The sequence below is a fragment of the Tachypleus tridentatus genome, chromosome 8, assembly GCF_004210375.1.
Source record: "Tachypleus tridentatus isolate NWPU-2018 chromosome 8, ASM421037v1, whole genome shotgun sequence".
Lineage (NCBI taxonomy): Eukaryota > Metazoa > Arthropoda > Merostomata > Xiphosura > Limulidae > Tachypleus > Tachypleus tridentatus.
Window position 1 is genome coordinate 158553307 of NC_134832.1, and position 16838 is coordinate 158570144.

Sequence of the window (16838 nt, forward strand, 5' to 3'; positions counted from 1 at the left end):
AAAATATAATGCCACAATAATAATGTATGTTGAATAAAGTTGTAATGTTTACTTCCATAAAAATAATTTTACATCATTCTAAGCAGAAGTATCAAATGAGAGGAACATCTTGATATTGTGTCATAAAAATTGTCTTCTTATTTTACTTGTTAAAAACAAACAGTAATAAAGGCTGTAGATTATATTCATCACGTTTTTATGACCTACAAATGAAATGATGTCTGACAAAAGTACTTGAGGGAGAAGTATACGTATCTAGAGTTGCAGAGTAAATGTTACTACAAAGAACTGTGACAATACAGCAATATCTGTAAGTCACACACAGCCTATAATAAAAACAATCTACAAAACATTTTTTGGAAACTATGTACTAGTCATTTTGTTAACAACTGTATTATTATTTCTTAACTTAAAAAACAACAACCAACATGTCATTAAAGTATGCTTCTTTGTTATTGGATAAAACAATATAGTTTCATATAATATAGTACTGGTAAATACATACAAATTACTTTTAAAACATTAAAAATTAACACCAGCTAACAAAACAACACTAAGTATACAATTAACTTTTAATGTATTCTATCCATTCATCCATCCAATATTTTCAGAAACCAAAACAAATAATAAATATACTGTGTACATAAACATATAAATATAGCTCTATATACAACAAGCAAAAAAATGGTATTATTAAATAGGATCAATTTACCAAAAATTTATAAACTGATTTTATGGAAATTGTTTGGTTCGCACACAAAAGGAACTTGAAAACTATCTCTCAAAAACTCAGCAACAAAGGTATGGACAGATAGTTACAATAAACTATTTTGTGGAAAAACAAATGTAGCCCACAAACAAAAAAAAACATACAACGTACTATGCAGATAAATATCTTTCTTAGTTACTAAACAAAAAAACATTCCACAATACTTGATTTCTTCAAACTGAAAAATATCAACATCTAACACAGCGAGAAAAATAAGTATGTTATACAGTTTCTTTGCAGCAGTTATAAGTTTATAATGATTAATAAAATACTTTCCAAACACACACACACAAAAAACAGTTCTGACTTGTTTTATTTGAAATCTACTTATAAATATTATGTTTTAAAGTTAGTTTCTCTGATAATTTTTATTATTTACACAAAAGCAAAAGCATGACAATATTATCAAATTTTATAACCTTTTAACGAGTGTTAAAATCCCAATTGAGTTAAATGGTTTCAGCTGTTTCCAGAAGTGTAAAACTAAACATAAAGAAGCACTTCATAGTTCAAAACATCAAAGCAATATACACATATTTACACTAATTATTCATGTCCACAGTAACATACCATTCTGAAAAAAAAATTGTCTATGGTCAAAACAAAGTAATACAAAAGGCTGGGACAAGAAACAACTAAATGTTGAACATTCAAGAGTAAGCAGTTTGAATCATGATGTGACCATTGAAATCCAACCTGACAAAATGGATTGTAAACAACTAAGAGTTTTTGTGAAAACATTTAAGAAACACAGAGGCTGATACCTTACAGAAGTTTCCACCCTTCATGATGGTTATTAGCTTACAAATATTTTGAACCCTTAAGACAACTGATGGTCACAGAAAATGTTAACCCTTATCACTAGTCTCTGTAACTGTTGAAGGCCTGTGAAAGGGAACTTGCACTATCATTAACAAATTGTTTTATATTAGTTAAAAGGCCACTCTGACTTTTTTTTCACAACAAATAACAAAACATGAAAGTTTTTACTCACTATCTAAACATGGCTATCTTTTGTTAGAATTTTATATTGCTCTGTACCTTTTTCATTTGTTTGAATCTCTTGAGTTTCTTATATGATTCACAATAGGTATTCCATGAATTAAAAAAACAACAACATGATATAGTACTATACTTGTACTAACATAAATTAATATGTAAATCAGAGTTACTAAGTCTTCTGTTTACAATCAGTAACAGGAGTAATGTTACAAAATTCTTCTTCATTAACAAATGTTTACTAGTAGTTCCAGTGCTGTAAACATCTACAAGTTTGGGACTTTCAAAATTGGTATTTCATGTAACCAACAAATTAAACAAACAGAAGCAGAAACAGTATAGTGCTAGAGAGAAAAAAAAAAAACCTTAATGTTTAATTACATCTCTCCCATGAGCAGTCAAATTTATAAATGAAAAAGCATGAATGATATTAAAAAAAAAGCAACACTTAATGACTGTAATTATGATAAAAAAATGGATCTTAACATATTTTTCATGAAGTATGTATTATTCACACAAACAAAGTAAATTATATTACCTTATTATTAACTGAAATGGACTATTCCACTAAAACCTCTTTACAAAGGAAAAGTATTTAACTCCACCATCTACCAGATAGTGGGGTTTATTTAATGTAAAGTACAAAACTGTTGAAAATTATACTCCATCATAACCTGATGATGTATCATTCATTATGAGCCTAAAATGTACAGTACAACATTAGCTAATAATTATTTTATCTTATTAGTCAATTACAATTCAACCAGTAGCATACTTATATGACAAGTAAAAGGCACAATTTTAAATGTTTCATAAAGTTAAGCACAACTAACTTCTTTCAGTGTCAAATTATTAGAGAAACATGTCAAACATTATTCCCATTTTAAAAGATCTTTAAAGTCCTTTTCCCATTTGTAGACTATCCTACAAACATTTCTTACAAGCATGAGATGTGCGAGATTTATTTCAAAATAAACTGAACACTGGCTTTCAGATCACGCAGCACGTAAATATGTTTAATATTGAGTAAAACCAGCTGCCAGCTCTAAGTGTCTGATGTAAGTAGAGGGATGAAAAGTCTGTTTATACAATGACAAACAAATTATACTACTGTGTAATATTACTACAGACATATTTGTCTTTGTATATGTAACAAATAAACTGAATTATTCTATAGTAGTAACATCATATGCTCTTCTGCATTAGTTTGGTAAACAACTTTGTCAAATTATTTAGCACCACAAAACAGTCACCTTATAGCAACATCAAGGTACAGCACAGTGACAATCATTTAGCCACTTTTTTCATGGTTGTAGTACTGTTTGTTTGCTTGTTTTTAGCATCTCCCACTACATTAGAGTATTACCATATTAGCACATAACCATTTTTTATTCCCTTGTCATATACTGTGATTTTTCTAGTGTCTGCCATTAGGTTGCAGCAGTTGTGGTATAGTAACAATCATTTTACCATTTATGGATTATTATAACACAATGTATTCTTAGCACCCTTCATGATGTTACAGCATACCAGTCAACTATACCTAAATTATTGTACATAATACTAACTGTTCTCCCCTGTATTGTCTGCTTACCATTTTACTTCACCACATACCAGGTTGGCAATTTTACTTTGCATCCACATGAAAATGTTTCTTCCAGTAATAACTGGGACCACACTTGAGAAACTGTATTAAGTACCATTCTAAAATCTCATAAAGGCCCTTGGTGTTTGTTTTGAAAACATATCTTTACAGATATTGTTTATACAGATGACTCTCTTAACACAACTATATCAGTGTGTTGAATCATAAAGAAGACAGTTTAGATCTATCATAGCTGCTATTTATTATACTACAAGGTTTGTTTATATTCTAATATCTGTATGTAACTTTACAATTAGTTGTTAAGTTATATTCAGAAAACACGAGGAATTCAGTTGTGTCACAACAACAGTTTATAAGATGATTCAAGTTCATTTTCTACTATCTATATATTACCTTGAGACCAAACAGTTATGAGCTAGCTATTAAATCAAATGGAAAATTAGAACAGAACTATTACATGTACCACAATAGCAACATGTTAATTTACCTAGTGATTTCTTGAAATGTCTACATTCATACTATAATGAAGTTTTTTTCCCTAAATTTTTAAATCAGTTAGAAACCTTATGAATTTTATTTTTTTTATATTAGAAAATATTTCAGTGTTTGTCTTATATTGTAATATTTTACTTATAATTTCACTCAAGGTATAATTATTAATAGACTAATACACTAAAATCTGCCAGACAACACTGACCCGTGTTTAATATCTTTTTTTTATTATTTGTGTTATGATTACAATTTAATTATAATATCAAACTTCCCTCAGAATCACACTTTCCTATTCTATAACACAATAAATGGGCTAAACAAAAAGTGATTTAAAACTGAGAAATAAAGCAACACATGGGTCAAATAATTTTAATAATTTAGTGTTATAAACGTTTTTGTCTCTCACAAAATTTTAAAACTATATAGCCAAACAATTAAAAACTGGTCAATATATTTTGTTAGAAATAAGTAGAAAGTGCACTTCTTGGCCTAATTTCCCTGTAAGGCAAATATTAATATGGTAAGCTCTGCTGCTAGAACTATCCATTTTTAACAAAACTGTGGTAATGATAAGAATCTTTATATTTTATTAATGTTAACTGAAAGCCTGGTTCAGTCACTTCTCAGAATAATTGATATCAATGTTCTTGACATTGAACAGTCACATTTTACTAATTCATTAAACACACAAAAAACTGAATGGATACTTTCCATCAAGCCAGTAATTATAGGAAACCAAAATATGTAACAAAGGGAAGAATTAAGTACAATTATACTAATCACTGTTTGATGTTAACTGTCTGATATGTTTTAGGGCAGTTTCTACCAACTTCTTCTTGTCTGCTTCTCTCACCCTTAAGGGAGTAAAGAACATTAATTCACACTAAAAGTATGGATAGGTCAAATTAATATTTTAAAAAATTAGTAAATTATATTATTAAAATTGTACAAATCCTTTTCATTCACAAGCCTGAACAAGACCTACCTAAAAAAAATAAGACCCTTTAAAAAATGTTGCATTATTTGAAACTTGTATTTTTTAGCAATAATTTTATTTCTAAAACAACTTGAAAGGTAGTTATACACTTTTCATAAATAAATAAACATTGGTTCAAAAGCATGAATTATAAAATATAAAGTGTAAACACACCATTGTAAAGTAAAAAAAAAAAAAAAAATTTATCTTTATGACACAAATTTGTCCGAAACAATGTTTTAGGTAACACTGCATAACAAATCATTTACTACTAGAGAAAACTCAAGTGATTCTTGGTAATTAAATAGTTTTGGTTTCAGATATGTAATCAGAATTTGTCCATCACCTCCAGATTTTAAGATACTGTAGTATCTCACTACTTTATCAACAATATGTGTAATACCATACAATCAGCTCAGTTCAATAGGTTTATACTGTGAAATTAAGTTTACATAGAAAGTTTAATGAACAAAAGGAATAAATTTTTGATAACTTCAAACAGTAACTGTATTGTATTGGTGTAAAACTCCATATATATTGTTTATATGTGCTACTTGTTCTTGATAAAATTATAATGACTTGCACCAATTTTGCTTCATTCCCATGTTCACCTTTTCTGCTCAGGAACATTTGAGGAGTCCCTCAACTGAGCTTAAAATGGGCAGAGTGATACACCTCTCTCTCAACTGTTTCTCACTCACTCACTCAGTTGGTTACTCACATCTGGCTCTGCCCACACTCAAAACAAAGTCCATCTTCCTAAACACATCATACCTGTGAAAATATCATGTACTGACTGCTTTCACTTCTAGTAAAGTCCAAAAACCACCTAAACAGTTTATGCTACATTTGTGTTGTACAGTTTCCAAATCTGGCTTCACACAGTGGCTAAATAAAAGAAGAGCAATTGTGTCATTTACAATTTCAATGATACAGTGTGAGCCCAAAGATCATCTAACTTACTGTTATTTTTGCATTAATATTTCTGGATATTCAGACAAAACTAAACAATACACTAAATATCCAGAGATTGCATCTGTGATGAAACCAGTATCTCATGGGGATGATTTTCTTGTGTCACATCCAGCAGCAAAGTGGGAAATAGAAGTTATACTGCAAAAGACAATGAATCATCTTTACTTCCTTCATTTAGTAATTTTACCCCTGTGGCATCTCAGCATAAACTGCCTCATCTGATCACACAAGATGAACTAAATGATCAGATTTGTGACTTGTTTTATACTGAAACAGCATGGGGAACTTTCATTTACGGCAATGGAATTTATCATAAAAGTCTTGCTTCTCACTACAGCATGCAAGATACTTTGTGTTTCTGTACAAATGTTGATGCACTAATTGAAGAATCAAGTACTGATTATACTCTCAAGAAAGAAAACATTTTACCAATTCATCTAAAGTTAGTGTGAAAACTGTGCTTTTACATAATGGGAACACTAAGCCATTGGTTCCTGTTATTAATGCTGTGAACATAGTAGAACATGCAGCTTATTCCTGAAGCAATCAAATATCCACTACTGCTAAGTCTATAAAGTGAGTATACCAAACACTGTAGCTTTTTGTCTGTCTGGGATAGCCAATATCATAAAATTAATTAAAAAAAACCGGAATGGCCAGTGAGAGAATTACGTTCCAGGAAAATAGAAAGTTGAGTTCCAACTTTCAGTGAATCATCAAGATATGTTTCTTTCATCACTCCATCTATCTTATAAGTTTCAAAAAGTTAGTGAAGTAAAAACTAAAAGGTGGTATCTTTGTTGGGCCACAGATTTGGGAAGTGCTGATGAATGGTGATTTTGAAACACTACTCAGTCAGAAAGAACTTACTGCTAGGAAATCACTCAAACTGGTTGTTAAAGTTTTCTTAGGAATTTACAGAGATGAAAACTATGTTGTGATGATTAATGATATCCCTGAGAACTAGAGGAAAACTGGGTCCAAGATGTCACTAAATTTACACTTCTCACATTTTTAATTAAGCTTATTATCAAATATCTAGGTGCAGTGAGCAATAATCTTGGTGAGCACTTCCCTCAAGTTATGTCTATAATAGAACAGTAATATCAAGAAAGACAGTGGAATCCTGTGATGATGGAAGATTACTGTTGATTCTTATAGCATGAAACTAAAAACATACATAAAAGATACAACAAGTCTGTCAGGTATTTTGTAAAAAGAAATAAAAAATAATACCATGATGAAAGTTTTAAATATAGCTTAAGTGTATTTTCAGTATATAATTACATGTTGTTTTTGAACATTCTTAAATGCAATTTTCAATAAATAAATAAAGTTATCAGAGTGTTATTTTCATAATATATAAGAATATTGAAAATAAACCTAACATAGCTCAAAAACTAGAGGTGATCAGTAATATTCAACAATTTTTAGAATCAGGATCAACAAACTACTCATGAACAGTTGTATTTTTATTGTGGTAGAGAAGCTTCTTTTGTGCACAGTGTAACTTCTAAACATATAATTACTGTGCAAAATTACTCAAACACTTATATGCTTTACATATTTCTACAAATTACTTTCATTGAATGACTTAAGGATATTTCAACACACAAACAAAAAAACATGAATTTTATCTCATAACTAAAAGCTGGTAGTTAAAACCATATGTAACTTCTGTTATAAAGAAGCTTACACATAGAACAACCTTAAATATAAAATTTTCAAAATTACTTACAGATCAACCTATACAAAATATATACTTCATGATATTCCTACAAGTATCTATATTCTTAGTTATGCCAACTAACAAGACATGCTTTAACAGATATGAGGTGTTCTTTCATTATAAAAAGCCTAGACACCTAGTTATCATAAAAAAAGGTGAGGAAAACTATCGTATTTATATGCAAGAAAGTATCAATTAATTGTGCAAATTTGTGGTAAGCACTGTTAAATATATGAATAAACAAACATTCTGAATTCAAGTGGTTTTCTACTAAATGAAACTAATTATGGCTAAATTAACTAACACATTCATGATTATTAACTTCAAAATGTAAAATAGAATTTTAGTTATAAACATTATACCATAAATTTAAGATTTTATTTCTATCTACCTTAGAAAAATAATATATTGATAATATTTATCTACTTTGTATTCAATGTTTTATTACTCTCACATTACACGTGGAGATGAAAATCTGAGAATGTTTATTTAATTTGAAGCATTGGAACCTATCATCTTGTGAATATGTGCAAATTGTATGCATGTATGATTAACTGACTACACAAAAGACATTCAACTATTATTAAACTCTAGACAGTTAAAATTGATTCATTAATAATTATGGTATTAATACAGAGAATTCTCAGGTTATGTTTAATATATTACTATGATACAAAACATCTATGGAGAGAAACTTTTTGGTAATAAAATCTACAACTTTTTCCAACTTCTGATCAAAACAAAATACCTACATAGTTCAAATAAAAATTAAATGAGTAATGAATATTATGTACATCTAACATATCACCATACTAATGATGATCAGAAGGGTGTCATGGAACCCTCAATGCAAGCAAAGTTTTTGCTATAATCCCAAACACAAGATTCAGCTGCTTAGAAGGTTTAGTTTTGTTCTAAACACATACCTTAAGATAACAATGCAAAATAATCCTCATAAACAAATATATAATAATCAAACAATTTAACCAATACTAAAAATAAACTAACATTAAAGAAAGAAAAAATAAAACATTACTTTATTCAGAGTGTACAACTATTTATCATCTTACCTTCATTCTTTCTAAATTTGTATTTACACCTGTTAAAGGCTAGTTGAGAAACTAAATAAGACTTAACTTTTAATTTAAAAAATGAAACTTGACATCTTGCAGGACATGTCTTGGAGTAAGACATCAATAGTATCAGGTATCTTAAGGGCAACATATGACTAGGTAACTAAACATACAACTTTTAAGGTGGCTATATGTTTTCATTTTCCTTTTTTAAAAATCAAAACATGCATAATAATTATTGGAAAGACTAACAATTTATAATAAAGCAGTATAGAGTGACATTTAACTTTGATTACTTTTATGTTCCACTTACTTTTCAAGCAGAACTACAGCAACTTGTGGGTTTACCCTTCAATACTTACTATTTTCTTGTCCATAGTCATGAAAGTAGGTTGCCCAGTCCCATGTCATGAAAAGATCTAGAAGTTATAAGAAAATATAACTAGAAAAATTCTACAAGAAAAATTCCACTGCACCAAAATAAAGTAAACTGTTATATGTAAATTAACTAACAAAAATTACAAGAAGAAGGAATTGTACATCGTAAGTCAGAAAGTAATAATAAGAAATCAGTTTTGGTGAAAGGAGACTGATGGACTCTGTGACTAAACTAAAATTGGAAGATGTGATATCGAAAAATATATGTAACTATTTTAGGTAGTGGAGTTTCCACAGTTAATACATCTTTAATTATATTTATTTGTTTGTTTTTGAATTTCATGCAATGCTACACGAGGGCTATCTGCATTAGCCATCCCTAATTTAGAAGTGTAAAACTAGACAGAAGTCAGCTAGCTATCCCTAATTTAACAGTGTAAGACTGGAGGAAGTCAGCTAGCTATCCCTAATTTAACAGTGTAAGACTAGATGGAAGTCAGCTAGCTATCCATAATTTAACAGTGTAAGACTGGAGGGAAGTCAGCTAGCTATCCCTAATTTAACAGTGTGAGACTGGAGGGAATTACGTACTTTACATTCACACTTAGACACAACTAGCTATCATATGATCTTAACATTAGTAACGGAAGGTGTATTTAATGGGCTAAGTATAAGCATTGGGTGTAAAACATTATTGTAACAAAGGCTTAGTTGAAACACTACTCCACTGAAACCCTTGGTAATTTTATCTTACTTTTGTCTATACCTCAATGTTAATAAACAACTGAAAAAATATAAATAAAATGCTATCTAACTTATCATGGTGCAATAAGTGAGCCTAGGGTATTATTTGTTTTATAATTAAGCTTAAAAATGTACTGTGCAATAATTTACTCTAAGCTCAATAAAGACAAAATATCAATTCTAAATCTAAATAATTTCTGAATTAAATTGTTTTGTTCTATCACCAAAGTTAACAAGAATAAAAAACAAACCAATATGTATATTAAACATTCACAACATAAATACCATAGTTGACCTAACAATATCAATTGGTAGTTTTGTTACAAAACAATGATATAAATTGTAGACCATTACTATTAAAACAAAGAAGCATGACACAAACTGTTTATTATATATATTAACACCAGAGGGACATTTAGAGTGTTCCTTCTACCACACACATTATACTCTTTAACACTGTAAATACCTGACAGCCATAAAGCTTCTTATTTCCAAAGAATGCAACATGTAGATCTTCAATGTTTTCAGTTTACTAAAATGTTTAGTTAAAATAAAGTTATTTCAATTTTAAGTCCATCTCATGCTACGTTTATCATTTTTATAAAGTACTTCATAACTTAATGTTTCATGAAAAATTCAAAATCTTCCTATTAACAGTAAGCAGCGCCAATCTTTATACATATACTCAAAAGGTGATATACAAAACTAACTTTTATCTCTGTATTTCTATAGACTGATGGAACTTTTAGGTGAATAGGTCTATTCAGATACCAATAACTATTTTGAATCTATTCAATGTTACACAGCGTGGCTTTCAAATGCATCACTAAACTTTTGGAAAAGAAATATCAATAACTAACATACTGAGCAAGAGCAAGAATTTAAACTGAACAAAATACACTATTCATTTCAAGCAGGCCAAACTAGCCTAACAATCCTTTGACTGTTTATGTAAAACATGTAAAACTGAATGAGTGCTTAAATCTTTATCAGTACAACATATAACACAATAAAGGTGACATAAAATATCTTAACTAGATTGACTACTCTTTTTTAGGATAATAAAGAGCAATGATTAGTAGGGCACATTACAAGTACAGATGTTGATGTCATTTATGTAAATAATAACAGAAGACATTCCTGTCATGTTTAGATGTACATAAAAGAATGTGTGCATTACATGAAAGATGGCAGTGACAACAGTTAAAAAATGTTAAAACAGGTTTCACAGAATAGAAAAATAAAAGGAATGGGAATTACAGAAAATGATAATGTAAAGAAATATATAGGAAACAATACTAATATATGGGAAATAGAAAAATTAATAAAAATATAGGTGATATTAATATACAGGTAACAAAAACTAATATACGGGAAATAAAAAAATGAATAGAAATATTGGTGATATTAGTATATAGGAAACAATCCTAATATACGGGAAATAGAAGCTGAGCCTTAAATACAGTACTGTAGTCCATATATAGAACAAGCAAAGCAGTGACAGCACCAGATCAGACCAACTTAATGTCAGCAAACTTGTTCCTGTGAATACCAACATGACCAGTTATCCAGAAAAACTGGATGTGAATAGAAGATAGAAGAAAAATAGGCCAGCCAGTGTTGAATATTGTGAAAATAAGGTGAAAATTAACACAAAGCGATTCTCTGACCAGTAGAGAGTGAAGAGAGTTGGTATAAATAGAACAGTGAGTGTACTGTGTAGCTTCGATATCATTCAGAACAAAAGAAATGCCATATAATTTGACAGTGAACACAGAAACTGTAGAGAGGATATTGTACAAAACCACCTAGCTGCAACAAACCATGGCAGATCCAATAGACTTAACTGATTTTAAACCATCTGTATAACTGGGAATGAAAGAATGGTTCAAAAGATGTTTGGCAATGAAAACAGTACAACCAAATGGAGTATCAACCTTCCTCAGATGACTCAGAGAAAGGCAACAGGCAGAGGTGGTAATAAAACATAGTGTGGTGGGCTGATTGATGGAAAAAGCAACATCAATCTGTGACATACTGAACTCAGTCAGCTTCACCTAAATATGAAGACCAAAGGGAAGAATGGCAGACTGTATATTCCCAAAAAGTATAACCAGTAGAACCCAGTGTACAGACTCTGAACTGGAGACATATGGAAAGACCCTGTTCAAGGCTGAAGTCTCAGATGGTGAATAGGGTACAGCATCTTCAAGGCCAAGGTCCTGGCAGAAACTTAAATAAGAGACAAATAGTTCAGTTTTGAACAAAAATCAATCTGCTCCACAAGAGGTGGAAGAAGGGATCTGGATGTTGAAGATGTTCAGTGCCGTTGTACACTTTGTATTTCAGTCGGTTGGTTAAGTTTTACTTCTGTGTATATTTAACAATTACATCATTATATTGGGTCAGAAAGGCATTGTAAAGTAATAAAATCAAAAGCAGCCAATCAGGAAATGTTTAGAAAACTGAGGCTGTGCAAAAATAAAAATTGTTATTGCATTTTCACAATCTGCAATTATTTTGTATGTCCAACATTTGTTTCACTACTTTCATTACAGTTGGTGTTATGGTGGTGAAGATGAGAGAGCAAGTTTAAAGTTCTATGAAAAATAAAAAAAAATGATATTCATTAAGATGGTATTATAAGTAAGGTTAATTAAACATAAAACCATGAAATGAGCACAATTAATTTTATTCTTAGCATGAAAAATCACACTTTTCACAGAATTACTTGACAGAGAATTCAAAAATTAATGGATAAATGTTTTATGAAAGCAATTTACTTGAAATATAATTTCAGTTAATAAATGGCTTGTAACTTTTACATAAACATTTGCCAAAACTCATGATGATACACTTTATATATTTAGAACATTTCAGTAGTTCATGTAATTTCATGGTTACATGGAGATTACAGAACTGGTCAGAATGACCAAGCACACATACAGGTTTAATAGAATATAATTTACTTGATAATGGAATATGTATGTGGATCACAATCAGTAGCCTAAATGTTTTGAAGTGCATTTTTAAAATTCTTCAGATACACTTGCCATTTTGGAAACTTTTTGTAAGCCTAATTTTCTTTTCACTTTTGATAAAACACCACCAGTGACTTCATCAGGAAAACTGCTCTTGATTGGATGCTGTAAAAAATTACTTTTCATAAATGTACTTGCTACAGTTAATTTTAAACATGAGTGAGGAATAAAATCAGGGAGAATGTTTATAATACATAATATAAAGTTTGTTTTTCAATGGCCCATAATTAATCTTTTTGTTAAAATACAGTTTACTACTAATTATTTGGTATTGGATACTTTTGTATTAAGGTGGTTAATTACCACAGACACATTTCAGTTACATTGTTAACCATACTGTTGGCAAGTCTTTCTACAATTTTATATCAAATCTTATTTCTTTATTGAAGAAATTATAACAAAAGATTAAGTATAGAAAATCTTAGTGGTTTACATAAAAAACATAATTAAAGAAAAAGTTATTAATTCAAATTCTGTTAAACATTTATGAAACAAAAGTAACTTCTGAATTACAAGGTGACAAGTGCCTGCAGGATCAAACAACTTCATGAGAAAGATAATCAATATATCTTGCTCTGATCCACCAAATACTTATGAAGCAGTATACAGCTTTGGTCTTCTTACACACACAAGAAGGAATGGTGATGTATAAAGGACTGTTCAGAGTGATGCAACTTAAACTGATTATCAAGTAATAAAGAGGAAGTTATCTTTCTATTCAAGTCACTAGTTGGTCCTCGATAGTCTTCACTTGAAATATTGTGTGAGCTTTGTCTGAGTAATGACACTGATTTGTTGTAAATTGTTCTCACTACAGCTACTAAAATTACTCCAGGGATGGAAAGGTTATATTAAGATCTCTTTAGAAAAGAGCAATAGGCAGGGTTTTCAGTATGTTTAAAAGTGGGTGATACTAATGAATCAGGGAGATAATCCTGTCAGTGTACTATGTAGTGCTGGCTTGTGACTCTACACCATATTTTATGCACAATATCTTAAGGAAGATCCAGAGGCATGCTCTCCCAGAAATATTTAAAATAAGAAATGCCATTCTCTCTATTTTCTGGTCTTTTTTAAAATTTAGGGTATAAAAAGTGATTTAATTTGCAATGAACATGTGATTTAGCATTTTCTGCATTAGGTGTAAAACAACTTTTTACAAATGTTATATCTTTTCTCCTTTTGTAATGTGAAGATGCCTTTGAAGTAGGCAAAACTCTTTGGTAAATATAATTTTTGTGGGGGAGTGGGTGGGGTGGTTTGATTTACTGACTGAATACGAAACAACATGACTACATTTAATTTCGTATGATTGAGTAGAGAATGCCCATTAAGTACATACTACTGACCACACAATCTACATTACATTTTTCTCTCTCACAATAAAGTATTTAAAATGACTTTAAAACATATTCCTATAATTAAGAACATGAAAAGTTCAGTTAAAATAATGTTGATGACTGAAATTTTACAAAATAAAAAAGCTTGTTGACAAGAAATGTACAAAACCAAAGAAACTAGACAGAATTAGGTAGATTCTCTGTTTTCAACTGAAATACGTGATTGACTTACCTGGCAACTTATGAAAAGCATGTTAAGAGCATTAAAAAAAAGGGGAGAGAGAAAATAGATTTTATTTAAATATATAAAATATTCAGGAAAGATGAATGTGTTGTGATTTCTTGTGATATATCTAAAAACCAAAGGATAAGAATGTACAAGTTTAGGATTTTAAAAAGACACACTAGATTTCAGGTAAGACCAATTTTATCCTCTTAACAAGGTGTCATGCATAAACAATAAATTATCACTAGCATTAGTGTACAGCAACACCTTGCAAGATAGGAATAGACTCCAAGAGTGCATCCAGTGGCAAAGACAGGGTTGGCACATGCTAATCAACCAACAATGCCACCCCTACATGCATGCGCTCATCCATCACACAGCCTGTCATTTCTGTACAAAAAAAAAAAAATACTGAAAGGTAACTGTATTGGCAGGTTACTGGTACATTTCTTGTAAGGAAAGACATGCAGAATGGTAGGAAGCAATCTGTGTTTTGATGTCATCCAGATTACAACGTAAACCTTGACAGTTCCATTGTATCAAGTTGGACATTATTACTCATGTGCAGGGAAGTTGGGTGGAGAACCCTTCTGTTTTCGTCCATGTCTTTTGTTCTTTACTGTCTTTATTTGAGGGAGGTCTGTCAACCTCCATGGATCCTGCCCTGGGTTGATTGGGTAGGTCTATGCTGTTTAAAGAGGAATCCAGTGACTGGGGACAAGAACAAATGATCCTTTTGTGGTGGGAGAAGATGATGCACCCAAAGAAATGCCTGTACCCAGAACCAGAGGAAGTGGATCTTGGGATTTGCTGGAATGTATGTTAGGGACAGAGATGGATGTTAAGTTGATTCATCAACTTTTTTAACAATGCAGGTCAAAATCCTTTTCATTTGGTTTGAGAATGATTCTTTTGGAGGCACAGAGATATCTGTCTGCACTCACACTGTAGTTGTGGGATGACATGCAGCAGCCATACATCTGAGATGAAGTGCTGGACAGCAATTTTCAAGCCTCAGGATAAGTAATGTTATGAATCGTTTTCAAATGTTGCATCTCTTTTTCTTCTAACTATTCTGGGCAAGAATGAGCACAGTTCAATGAACCACAACATGACGTCTTTGAGCGACTGAAACACTGACACTGGAAATATCTGAAAGGGTTTGTAATGTATGGCTATACCCTGCAATCAAGATAACCTGCCTTGATTGTGGCAGGTTGACGTGGTAATATAAATATCAGAAAACGGATGTGTTACACTCATACTGGTGGAGAGTTGTTGAATGCTAATTTACACATGTGGCATACATGTGTAATTAGATAGTAATTCACAGCTAGTAGTGAGTGACAATCTGTGCACGAGAAGGAAATCATATGAAAAATAGCTATAACTGTGAAAAAGGGTGGGTAATTGCACTGGAATTTCAATGTGTGTTTTTTCAGTAAAACTTTACGTGTTATGTTATTTTCCTCATTCTAACTCTACACCTCATACACCATGAAAAGAAAACATATTGTCCTTTTTATTTTCAAGAATGACTTCACGACACATTTGACTATCTTAAATAGCTTTAAGCCCTTAACAATATATGTATATTTATGCTTAAATTTTATTGCTCTTTGAACTGTGTCTAACTAATGATATCACCACACAAGTTGTGAACCACTTTGTAAACATGTAGCTTATGTTACCTGAAGAAATTATGTAATGCATTGGTTACTAATGAGCATATCACTGGAAAACTTTTTTTTTTATTTAACCTAATCTAAAACTTATATTTTATTTACCTTTATAATAATAAATAATACACATGAAAAAACAAGAAATATAGTACTTACCTGGGTCTTTTTTTTATCAACTCTCAATTAAAACTATTATTATAATGGTATTACTGCACTAAATGATTTTTAGTTAATCAAAATTGCAACAAAGAATACAAAATAACATGCTTAAAGCACATATTGTCCTAGGACTATCAAAATTTTCTGGCTTTCTTACCATTCAGTAAGACTCAATACAAGTTTAGCTAAACTTGCCAATGCGTTTCCTGTGGGAATAAAATTTGCACTGGAAGCAAAATAAACAAACTCCTGAACAGAAAATTATGTAATATAATATTTGGATTTCTGTTGGTTAAAAGTATATAGTTTTAAATATCAAAGAGAACTAAATATTGGAAACTTGTGAAAGAGAAAACTTAATTATGGGTGTGGCTAAAGGGACTTGATTTTCTAGTTTATAGCTCTGTAACCAAATAAGATTGAAGGCTATAAAAAAATTTTACTTTGTCTGAGTAATAACAATATTATAATGAGCGACTTATGTCAAATTTTGTAGTTCTTCAAGAAGTGGTCAATGAATAAGAGAAGAGGAAATACTTAAAATGCAAATATTACAATTCTGAAACAATGGAAAATTGAAGACATTTTTAAATGTTGTCTTATAAGACTAGGAAATTAAAACTATAATTTCGAAATTTATTTTACAAGC

The 16838-nt window shown here is 30.4% G+C and overlaps 1 protein-coding gene across 16 annotated transcripts in view; it reads right to left on the reverse strand.

The window, feature by feature from the left end:
• The window catches only part of LOC143223814 (dynein axonemal heavy chain 6-like), a 753870-nt gene that overhangs the window by 699241 nt on the left and 37791 nt on the right, over window positions 1-16838 (reverse strand). For 6 of the 16 annotated variants that reach the window (XR_013013090.1, XR_013013089.1, XR_013013084.1 and 3 more), the window contains 2 exons: window positions 12795-12887; window positions 8982-9038 (listed from right to left, as the gene is read on the reverse strand). The exons of 1 other annotated variant lie outside the window; for it this stretch is intronic. The gene's annotated coding sequence lies outside the window, so the exon portion shown is untranslated. Of the gene's footprint in view, window positions 1-4440; window positions 4721-5453; window positions 5567-5634; window positions 5956-8932; window positions 9039-10207; window positions 10688-12794; window positions 12888-16838 lie in introns of those variants that run through there. 9 more of the 16 variants (XR_013013097.1, XR_013013087.1, XR_013013115.1 and 6 more) reach the window with 7 other exon arrangements.